The sequence below is a fragment of the Acanthisitta chloris genome, unplaced genomic scaffold (genome assembly GCF_000695815.1).
Source record: "Acanthisitta chloris isolate BGI_N310 unplaced genomic scaffold, ASM69581v1 scaffold1079, whole genome shotgun sequence".
Lineage (NCBI taxonomy): Eukaryota > Metazoa > Chordata > Aves > Passeriformes > Acanthisittidae > Acanthisitta > Acanthisitta chloris.
This window is the reverse complement of record NW_008690600.1, coordinates 32,994-45,171: the sequence shown is the minus strand read 5'-3', so window position 1 is coordinate 45,171 and position 12,178 is coordinate 32,994. Positions and strand designations below refer to the sequence as shown.

The 12,178-nt window shown below is 46.3% G+C and overlaps 1 protein-coding gene across 1 annotated transcript in view; it reads left to right on the top strand.

Moving 5' to 3' along the window:
• Positions 1 to 12,178, top strand: part of NRG2 (neuregulin 2) — an 84,661-nt gene that overhangs the window by 40,440 nt on the left and 32,043 nt on the right. The window lies entirely within an intron of this gene.

The window sequence follows — 12,178 nt, the reverse complement described above, 5'->3', positions numbered from 1 at the left end:
TGCTGAACCTTCTTGGAATCTTGACAGCTTTCCTCACTTCTGCAAGTCATAGCTTTCAGCAGAAAACTCCTCAGGACACCTGAATCCTCACATGTGTTGTCTCCTGTACCTTCTTCCTCAGGCTCCTTAGCACTGATCCTGTTGGGGTGAGCCTCAGCACAGTGTTCTGTAAAATTCTAGCAGTTTATAACAATTCACCAGAGCTGGACTCCCCTTGAGCCTTCTGCTTTTCCCCAGAAGCTCACTCCAGCTATGGCTGTTTCTGTATGTTCTGCTGCTTTACAGCTGCCCTGTCCCTGCTGCATCGTCCTGTCCTGGGTAAGCTGGCTGGGACTGATGCTCTGGGTCTGGCTGCTGGAAGGACTCTCTGACCTGATGGCAGTATTTTTGGAGGTTCTGTGATGTTGGTGTGCTACAGGAGGGTGAATCTAGGACTGGGAAAGAAGTTCTGAGCTGACACAACAACTTGTGATACAGAGACATGGGGTTTGGGGACATCTCTGGGTGCACCTGTTAGAGAGGTGGCACTGCATAGCAACAGCCTGGGCTGTTGAGGCTTGAGATGAGCATCGTGGTGGAGTGAGGTGTCCTCAGCCCTCATTCCGTTCCAGGAATGCAGCTCACTGGAGTTCTGACTGGCAGAGAAGGAGCTCAGACAGGAAACCCTCAGGCCTGTGAATGGGAAGGTGTGAGGTTCAGTCTCTGCTGGGAGCAGTTTCTCAGCCTGACCAGGCAGGGTTGCTGTTGCAAGTGCTCTTTGCTCTATTCCAATACCATTTTCCGTTGATACCCATTTCAGAAAAGCATCTTTTCAGCCATGCAGATCTGTTGCAAATCACCAAAACCACCACATCCTTAGAGAGAGAGAGAAAGTGGCTGCAGTGCAGTGACCCCTTGGCACTTTAGCAAATGCCCATCAGCCAAACTCTCACCTCATCTCTCCTCTGCAATTCCAGCATTTCCACAAAATGCCCAGCTCAGAAATAAATGCTCTTGCATTGAGAAGCTTGGGGAGGATGCTCATTTCTGAGGAAATGCTTTTGCGCTTAGCTAAAACATACTGTGCTTTGGTGCTATTTACAGAGTTTTATGCCTTTGTGGTAGACTAGATGCTTTCTTAGAAAAATGTCCCATTTCCCAGTTCTCTTTATTGAGCATTCTAATGTCAGTCTCACATGGCCATGATGGCACAGGTGAGATGTGACTGTTTCAGACTCCATTTTTCTCCAGAAAATTTCTAGACACCTCCTTAACTGCCCTTCTCCTTTGCTCAAACACTGCAGGAAAAAATCAACCTTGTGCAAAAACTTTTTTCTGCTTTTTAGCTTTTCATGGTGGTCTCACCCGTGTCACTGACTGGGTTCCACACCCCCAGCCCACGCTCCTGGGGCTTCTTCCTTTGTGCATCCAAAGGGTGATGAGGGATTTATCCAGAAGGTGTTGGTGCTGCCAGCAAGCTTGAGTGGTGACTGTGGCCATTGGACTTCCCAGTATCTTGGTTTATAAAGAGGAAATTGCTACCTGTGCTTGGCTCCCCTATTGCCTGGGGCCATGGCCTTCATCTGTTTCATGTTCATCAACCTCTTGTACTAGCTTTAGTTTGTGCTGCAGCACTGCCCATACCTGTGGGGTGGAGGCTTTTCAGAGGATCCCACCTTTTCTGAAACTCCACATTTTCCCCACTATCATGTTCTGTGTGCCCATCTTTGCACTCTTGTGGCCATCAGGGCTAAGAAAACCTCCCAGAGTTTCACTGCCAGGTGAACTCTGAGCCATTTCTGCCCCTTTATCATGACAGAGACCCTAATGACACAAGGCCCTTTACAGCAGGGGCACAGCATGCCCTGTGCCATCCCCCCAGGGGCACCCCAGTCCCCACCTGGGCATACCTTAACCAGCACTAACACACTGACAGCCCCCAGTCTGCACTCCCCTCTCCTCCTCCCCACACTAGCTAAGCCCACTCTGCTCTGCTTCAAGAGACATTTTGTTCACTACTTTCTTACCTTAATTTCCCCAGGAACAACGAAAGCACCACAAGTCTTACCAGCCTCAGAAACTAAAATAGTTGTTATGGAAGAAGAGTGTAAGTACCTCTCCCCCTGCTCCTCCCATACAGCTTCTTTTCCCTTATTTGTTTGTTATTATGAGACATTTTGCATAAATGCTCTATTGCCTCCTGGAATCTTCTTTAATCACTCCTCTCTGATTTTTCCCAAAGACACTGATTTTTCCTTAGATCATTCAAAAAATATGATTTGTATTGCTGGTGTCTGTCTCAAAGAGGGAGAGGTTGAGAACTATTACAATGTCAGATTCAAGAACCCGCTACTTACAATTGTAGATGGATTTTAAGCATTCCCAGCTCTTTCAGTACATGGAGTTATTGATATTTGCAAGATGTGCTTGTTATGGCCTTTGATTTAACGGGGGGTTTTGTTGCTTTGTTTTTGGGTTTGGTTTTTGGTATTTTTTTGTTAATAGATGCTAAAACCAAAATAGGCTATAGGAAGTACAAGAAAAAAGACATGGCTCTTCTAAGCATAAGAAAATTGCAGAAAATCCATCTGTGCCCTGCCATCCCATTTTTCCTTGAGTCTCCAGAAAGCAAGAACAGATTTCCCCAAATGTTTAATTTGATTTAATGTGGCAGAAGTGCTTTTTAGCATTCTTTCCTATTCATTGTCCCAAATGCAGTAGAAAATGGGCACACAGCAATAAAACTCAACACACAGATACAAGTGTAGATCTAAAATCCTAGTGCCTGCTTATTGGCTCAGCTGGTGTTATGACTGTGTCAGAGGGTCTCTCCCCATGGGGAGCCCACCAGGGTCCTGGCCAAAGTCCCCCAAGAACCAGGACCAGGCAAGTATTTTGAGCTCTGTGCTCTATTTCCATCCCAGCTGCTGACACCTAGAGCTGACAGCACAGCTGGTTGTGCCTCCCTGTTGACAATTCTGCTTTGCAGATTTTGTGGGAATGTTTCCTACTTGGAAAGCTCAACCTTTTGTGATTTTAAAGGAAAACTGATTGCAGCCACAGCAGGCACTGGCCAGGTATCCTTTGAAAGGTTTTTTGATTAGAAAACTGCACTTAAAATGTGCTCTTGTGTAGTGCTTAGCCTTGCACTGCACTGGAGACACCAAGCTGAGACACAGCATCATTAATGCCATGACCACACCACCCTTCCCTGGGATTTTTCCTTTGTTTTCACCAGCAGAGCTCCATGTAACTTATTTGCATCATATCAGATATGTGCTATTTTCTTCAGAGCCAAATCTGAGAAAGGAAACACACTAAATTCTCCTTTTGAAAAACTCCTTTTCTCTGTGGCTACATCATCCCTGCCTGTCTGTTTTTTTCTAATGATGGGAAGAGATGGCAAAGTTTGCACAGTTAAAGTTATAATTGACTTTTCCCTTCACATTCCTTTTTTTTGTGATCTCTCTCAGTTGTTGTCTAAATAACTCAGAGTCCCTCTGATTTTTATAGTGAATGATGAGCTATCATGGAATTGCACATGTGTACAGCATATGGGGAGGTAATGGAGATGTTGTGAGGTGGGATAATCTGGAAAGTGAACAAGTATCTCACTCTTGTAGAAGTTTGGATTTTCTTTCAATATCTGTATTCAAAAGTCTGTCTGGCACCTGTAGGTTGTCCTGCCTCTTGTTTCACTGGAAGGTTGTAAATCATCCACTGGATTATAAACACCATCTTGAGAAAGCAGCATGCAAACTCAGCAGGGACTGCCTCGAACAGGCAACTTGGTCACTTCTGTATGACCTGTGGTGCAAGGCAGGCACCTTACCAGGGAGGCTGGGCAAGGGTATGAGAGCCTACGTCTCAAGAAACTCACAGTGTTCTCCCTGTGGCCCAGACAGTCTCTGTAGGCAAGAGAACAGAACCCCATCACTCCACATACCTCACCTCGTGGAGCCCTGTTGCTCCTGGTGTTTGCATTTTTAGCTAGTGTTTTTCCTGAAGGCCTCAGTTCCTTCCTAGATAGTCTGGCCTTTGTACTCCTGCCTTGGGAAAAGTTTTCCCCTTGAAGCCTTGTTGAAACCTTTCTTACCATCTCTAAGTGTAGCTACTAGCAAATCCTGCCACGTTCTGAGTAAATCCTGACTTCCTACTCCTCTTCTACAGTGGCCACAGACCTCTGGGCACTGTTGCATTCTTGACAAAAGGCAGGTTTACACACCAAACAGCACTCTAAATGCAGCCCAGATCTCCCAGGTGTCCTGTTTCCATTCTTGGGTAACTTTTTTCTCTGGAAGCATATTTTTTGTCCTGTTGCTTTCCACCACAGTCTTAGATCTTCCCCTGAGTATTTGTTTTGGCTGAGCATCATCAGACTAGAGCAGCCCTAGAGATACTTCCTTCAGAAAGCACTGGTGCTCAAGGAGTAGCACCTACTACTCTTATCAAGAAGTCTTCCTATGGGGCCCAGTAAGCATGAGACAGTTGAAGTAGCTCATCCATGGTGAAAAAGTGTTAAATGAGACACATTGTCATGTGTTTGTCATGGGCTAAGGTTGTGCAGTTGGGTGGTCACAGTGGTTCAGCTCACAGGCAAGAACTTGCAGGGATGTGGTAACTTGATCATGTGCCTGGATGCAGAGAGAAAGGTCCTTTATGCTCATTTCAACATCCAGAGAACTCAAATGGTAACGTGATCCTGTCACAGTGCAGCTTGAAGCAGTTAAACAAGGTTCAGGAGTCTGTGGCTACAGACATTTAGAAGCATTCTGATGGAGGTAAAAGTGGAAGAAGGTTCAGAGCAATCTTTAGAACATTCTGAGAAGGAAGGTTTATGGAGGACAAAGGTAGTAAAACCCTATCAAAGTTTTGTTTCAAAAAGGTAAGATAATGTTTGAAATTTCTGAAAAGGTCAGGTCATCCCTCCTATTTGTTTTCTGTCATTGAGTCCTCCTCTAGTTCATTCCCTTGACTTCAACAAACAGGTGAAGTCTTGAGGGTAGGAAGAGAACACAGGCTGGGTGGAGGAAGCACGGTTTGGACACTGAGGATATGAGAGGATCAGTCAGTGGTGGGCAGATGCTCTAAATCAACGTGTGACTCATTGCAGCAGCTCACCTGGACTCTGTTCATGCCCTTTGCTCATTCTCTAGCTGATCTGATTGAGTGCCTTTCCTTTATCAGCCTGTGTAGGCTGACAGTGTCCTTGGCTGTGGGTGCTCTGCAACAGAGAGAGGTTTGGGATCAGAGGAGAAGGTGAAAGAGAGAGAAAGAGCAGAAGAGACAGTGCTGAGTTGCACTGGGAACATGAAGATTGGGGGATAATATGAGGCATCTGAATGAAAGCTGAGGTCTCTGGAATGAGCTTTGGAGCCTTTATTTCAACTTCTGGGGATTACAAGCCCTCCCTGATGTCCCTCACCTACCCCTGTGGGAGAGGTAGGTGAAACAGTCCTTTCTCCAAACTAACTCTCCACACACCAATTGAGGTCCACTGATTTCATAGCTATCATCTTGGTGATGTCTAAACAGTTTGTAGACTCATTGGTTTAGGTTTGTTCAGGCTATTTCTCTTCCATTTAATACCTTCCCCAGTGCTTATCATAGCTGAGTATTGGAAATATTTGCCTTGCTTTATCTCTCCCAGGTGAGATAAACCTGATGGACTTGCATCAGCGCAATGGCTCCGTGATATCTTTGCTGTGATGTGCCTTGTGAGTCACATCCAGCCAAATCAAAGCTTCAGCACACACCACAGTAACGTGTGCTGTGTTCAGCCAGTTCCTTCAAACATTGTCTCAAATCCAGTCTGACATGGCCTTTACTGGGTGACCGTGGTAGTCTTGCACATTTGTTGGCTGGTCAGTCTTTGGCGAAGGCACTGTGCTCTACCAGAGCCAGCATTGCTGGGAGTTTGGAGTAGAAGGGTGTCCAGCCAGCTCAGAGCACAGGCAGAACAGACAGGTCAGTCCACCAACAGTCCTGTGGACTGACCAGTTTTCAATTTTAGACTATAAATAAGTCCTGGTGTGGTCTTTGCTCAGATAATTTAAACTCCAGAGCTGGAGGTGTGGTTGGTAATTGAGTGGAGCCTGCATGCACACAGGCATGGCACCTTGAGGGGAACGTGGTGGAGATCTCACTGTCAGTCTGCAGAGAGCTGTGTAGTGCCTGGCTGCTGTCAGGTCCTAGGCATTGCTTATTTTGCACACTGTGTGTTTTTGTAGTAACCACTCACAGCTACCACTGGAGATGCAATGTAAAGACAGGCTGTTGTGGCTCTAAAGGCAAAGAGGGACAGGACAAAGCATGGAATGGGAGCTGATGTCCCCTGGAAGCACTGAGGCTGTAAACCCAGTGTACCAGGGGATCTGCTGTGGCTGGCTCCATCGTGTGATCCTGGCATGTTGCTTCACTTCTTGGTTTTTGGCTGCCCTGCCTGTGAAGCATTCATGCTGGCATTGGCTCTGCAGAAGGATTTTTAGGTTGCTGAACAAATCCCCTCATTGAAGTATCATGTTGCTGCTATTACAATTGATGATGGGGATTTGGGAAAATAAAATGCTGCACTGCTGACACGTGCATTCTGGGACCCCTGTGGTAGGGAAAAGCATAGGAAGGGCTCCTTCATAAAGCTGCAGAGATCCTTCTGAAGGAGCAACTAGAAGCTTTATAATAACCCAGGACTTTGTCCCTGCAGTACCTACATGTCCTATGGAAACAGGCAGTCCCTGAGCACTCAGAAACCTTTAAACTTGCTCCTCAGTGAAACCCCTGAACAGTACAGATGGGAGATGTGGAGAGTGCTGCCTGTGTTGTTTTGACCAGCAGTATCTGATGGTCCAAAATGAGTGTCCTCCAGTTTGGCATGTGTATTTTGGGCTGAACTTCTAGTCTGCAGTTATTGATCTTCATGATCCCTTCAGGAACTGGAAGCATAATTCCAGCAGAATCTCCTTCAGTAAAATGCAGAGGTAAATATTGGGTTGTTTCCAAATGAATAAACACACAGGAGCAGAATTTTTATTAGCAGAGTCCCCAGTCTGTTGCCAGGCAAGCCCCAGTCTGCACAGGCCCTTCTGATTTTCTGTACAGATAGCAGCAGGGAGCATCCAGCCTCTGCTCAGGTTTATTGAGAGAGGTGGTGTCATATCAGATGTACAGAAATCTGCCACAGAAAGAATGGTTAGGATCAACAGCCTCTTCATGTATTAGTGTAAATCATGGATTTAGTATGGCTTGTGCCAGGATTACAGTGCTACAACCAAGGAATAGCTTGGCCAGACACCTTCTCATCCATGTTCTTCTGACAAGCAGTTGGATGAACTCTGTTGAAAGGAACCTCAGCAATTCTGTGTTTTATCAGTAAGTACATGAGGCATATACAGAGCAGGCAATCTGTATACACTCCCCAACCATCTGAGTTCATCTGTCTAACTGAATGTCTAAATATTGAGAGAATAAAGTGTCTGTACTCTATGAACCCACCAGCCAAAGTTATTTATAAAGGAGAAAAGGAGCAGTGAAACGATCACTGTCTCTCTGCTCTCCTCGACAGTAGCTGTAGTTGGTGAAAAATTAACTATAATTTATAGTTCAAGCTGCATTAATTAACTCTTTGCAGGGGGAGGATTTCACCAGACTTCTGAGAACAGGCTGGTGAGCTGCCTGCAAAGGTTAGATGACGTGCATGGCAGGAATTGTGTAAGAAGCCCTGCACAATCATTAATGGCCTTTCTGCGTAGATGGGTTGTGTGAAGGGAAGTCCACCTGGCAGAATCACTGCCCTGGCTCTCCTCTCTGTTGCCCTGTCATTGATGTTGGTCCTGAATAACTGAGGCATACAGTGGAAAACAGACACTCTGAATGACTCCAGTGCTCTGAATGTCTTGTGTATTTATGCAGCACTGTCCTCACTGACTTGAGCAGCAACAATAAAACATGGCTGTAGATCATTCACAAACACATGCATCAGGAGACATCCCTCTTTTCCCTGTCCTCACTTTCTTACTCCCCTCTTTTCCCTGTCCTTGTCTACTTATTCCCTTCTTTTCCTTGTCTTCACCTCCTTACTCCTTCTGCTTTGTTCTCAGTCCTGGGACTGAGACCAACTGGACATCTAACCTGCTGATGGGTGAGCTGCTCCAGCCCTTCTTTCACCTTGCAGAAGCCTTCTGACCAGTTTCCCACTGTATCTTTTGAAAAGAAATGTCACCCCTTCTTTTCTGTAGCTTGCCTTGTGCACTCTCCCCATTCTCTGCTTTTAATTTGTTGAAGTGCTAGGGGAGGAAGTTGGTGCTTTACTGGTGTTACTGCACAACACCCTCATCATGTCCCACTGCCCTTACACAAGTTCTGATCCACCCAGGTTGTAGCTACCACCCAAAACTGCTCCCTTGCTTATTCAGATCTCCATTTATCTCAGCAATTTTATGACTTTCCAAGTCATTTGGGATAGATGGAGTTGTGTTGGAGGCTGAATGAAGGACTTACTCTGCCACACTAGCCAATAGGGGGTAAAAATCTGACTGGTACTGTGTGGCAGTTAAGGTGAAATAGCTGTGGGACATAATTTCTGGATCACCAGGCATAGCTGTGTGGTGTTTGGCACAGAAGTGAACGTACCTGCATGGCTGCAAATGAACTGTATGTGAGGTTCACTTTACCAACATCAGTCATCAAACTGCAGATGACTCAGGGCCAGGTAGATAGTTGTTAAAGCGTTTCCAGTGTCCCAGGCTGATGGGGAAATACAGTTAAATAGGAAGTAACTTGTGAATCTGGGAATTATGAATGGAATCGATATCACATGACTATCGTGTGTGGTATGGTCTCACCATTTCCAGTGTGAAAAACAGAACCAGAGATGGCCCAAAAAAGAACTGCAGCTGGATCAACCTCTGTGTAAGAAGCTACTAAAGAGGTCATTGCTTTCCAGCTAGGGAAGCAGTAGGCCACAGGTAGTACAAGGTAGTACAAGTACCTGTAGGCCACAGGTAGTACAAGGGAGACAAGTGTGGATGATGACTATTTTTTTCTAATACCAGAGCCAGAAAAGGGCAGGTTAAGAGAATTAAATGGAGATGTGGCTTTATAGGCTGTGTGCATAACAGGGAGCTCTTGTCACAAATATTGTGGATGCTACAAGATTAAATTTGTTCAAGCAGCAACTAAACACGTTCTTGGAAGAGAAATCCATCAAACGCCATTTAGTGTAATGACACGGCAGCTGTCTTAGGTTGTCTCTGAGCTGCTCAGCCTAGATGGCCAGAAGAAAATTATCTTTGCATGCTTGTGCTGATCTTCTTCCTTAGCATTGCCTGTTGGCCACTGTCAGAGACAAGGCAGGGCTTTGGTTTGATCAGTGCTGCTCAGCTTACAGTCTTACCATGGCCTCACTTCACGATGCTCTTTTCAACAGGGAACTGTGCCCACTACCTCTTTTTGTGGCCTTTGCTACATCTCCATTGCTAGCAAATGGACTACAGTAATATGATTCTCTGATTCAGTTTTAAAACATTTTGGCTTCTTTAGGAGAAAAGGCATGGTACTTGCAGAAAAGAGCTTTAAACCATAATGAGATTAGCAAGATGCTTCTAGGAGAGATGATCAACCAGGTATTTTCCTGACAGGCACAGCTCCACTGATGGCTGTCCTCCTGGAAGTGCACAGCATGCATGGCCCAAGCCCCATTCTGGTCAGGCTCTTTTGTATTTGTTTAAAAGCAATAGAATTTAAAAGAAACAAGACTGTTTCCATGGGATGAAGTTCCCATGCAATCTCTAGCTGATCAGCACTGTAATCCACTCTGGTATCACTACATCACACAGCACTGCAACTTCCCATCCACCTTTCTTGGTGGATCAGTTACCTTGTTAACTAAGGTGTTTCCTATGTGGAGGTTTCTGGGCTCTGCTTTGTTCATCCTCTCTGCTTGTCCCTTGCTGTGGGAAGGTTTGCTCCAGAATCCTTTCCTGTAGGATTTATGATGTGAGACTTTGCCAGATGGATCATTTTGCTTGCTACCAATTCTTGATGGTTGTAGGGGTGATGGCTCCCTGCAGGCTATGCTTGTTCTTCATCCATGTGCCTTTCAATTTGCACCAGCACTTTGGTTGATGAAGTTTCAGTGCTCCCTGATCTGATGGCACACTTTAAGCTTTAGTAGATACCCACAGCTCTCCACTGGCCTGAGCAGAAACATGCTACTATCTCGTAAAGGTATAAATTATACAGTCTCGTCTGTATAATGAGTCTGCATTCCCCAAATAAATTATGCAGAATCATAATGGCTTTGGCTTCAAGTTCCCATTAATCTTAACTGGAAGGGATTGCTGAATTTCCTGCAGAAGTTTGAGAGTCTTTGTATTTGAGGGTTTTTTGGAGGACCTTCATTGGTGGTTTGGTCAAGTCATCATCTGCTCTAAACCCCAGCATACACTCCAGTGTGTGCACACTGCTGTCCACATTTGGCTCCCAGCTGGCTGGCAGGACATGCCCTAGGAGGGAGCAGCTCTCTGCTGTCCCAGGGCTGTGTGCATTTTCGGGTTTTGCTGAAGTATTTGCCATGTCTGGTTTGCAGAGCACTTAGGGACAACTTACTGTGCCCTGGGTAACTGTGAAAAGACAAACCCAGAGGCAATGGTTATTCAAGGCAACACATGGAAATAGCTGTGCTCAGTGCACAACCCCAGTGCTGTCAGACAGTGGGAGGTGTTGACTTCCCTATGGGAACAGAAGACAATGGGCTTGGACAGTGCATGGGTTCAAACAGAACGAGCAGTGAGCTTGACTCTGCCTTGAGCTGCACACAGGTAACAACGTGGGCTGCTCTGGTTGGGCACAGCCCCATGAGAAACTCTTCATTCGAAGAGGCACAGACCCCACACAGTCAGAGAGTCCTAAAAGCATGAGAGCCAGAACAAACTTGTTTGGCTGCCCATGTGCCAAGCATCACTCATGTACAAGAGGCTTCACAGGGTGCTGGGAGCCCTCTTTTACCTGTGAGAGGCCAGATGTGCCCAGCAGATGCTGGGCTGGAGCCAAAGCATGGGAATGCAGTCCTTGGTTCTGGCAGTGTGGACTGCAGCCAGAGGCAGCAGGGCAGGCACCCATGGCAGCCTCTGAGGCTCTGCAGAGGCAGGATGAGCACGGGGGCTGCCTGAGGAGTGAGGAGCACCCCAGCTCCCTCCAGGGCAGGCTCTGGCTTGCTCTGCTGCTCCTCCCATGGTTCTGACTAGCTCCTGCCTGAGGCTCTGGTTCAACCCTTCTTCCTCGAATCCTGTGTCAACGAGGAGTTCAGTCTCAGTGACGGTCTGAAGTCACTAACCTCCCCAGGAGGTTCATTCATTCTTTGGAAAACAGGATAGAAGAGAGGGTCTCCCTCAAACCTTGGCTACAGCATGAAAAGTGCTTGAAAGCAAATAGTAACCACATTGCTGGAGGTGTGACTGTGTTAGGGTACGGGCAAGGTGGGTAGTCCTGAAAAAGAGACTAATGAGGTTAAGTATTCAGTTGCAAAAAAATTATGCATTTGAGTGCCCAGCCCTTCTCTGGGTGATGTGAAGATGGGTCTTCGTTCCCCAAAGCTGCTCAGCTTTTGTAACCTGTATCAATTGCTCTAACAAAAGGTTTTTCCCTTCCTAGAAGCCTTTGTCTTGCCTTTGGAGACTCTGTTTTGGACTGCAAGTTTGTCTGAGTGATTCAGAGACTTGCAATGAAGTTCTGCTGTCTGCCATCAGTTTTATTTGCAGCTCACATGGCTGGGAAAGTTTACTTTTCCAGAAAGAAATTTGTATTTGGAAAAGTACCTCTATCCCAGGAAACTTGAGTCATACTAGCTGCCTCCCTCTTAGCATGAACTGATTGACTTCTAGTGCTGAACTTCTGCTGGGTCTGTCGAGGCACGACAGAGAAATGCTCAGAAAAGGAGAGGGAGAGATGTAGCTGTTCTTGCTTGTGCCAGACTTGCTCCGGGGACAAGGACGGCACTTGCTTCTGGCTCCAAAAACTCATTCCCTCACAGAGATCTGGAGCAGTGCAATGTCCCCTACAGTATCTCTGTATCTCAGTCCAGTATCATGATGTACTCAGGCCTCAGCAGCTTGTCATCATGACTCTCTGGCTCTGCAGCACATCTTCTTCCTAACCTCTTGCCTGCCTGCCTGCTGGTGCAGGGTTCTGAGCAGAAGGGGAG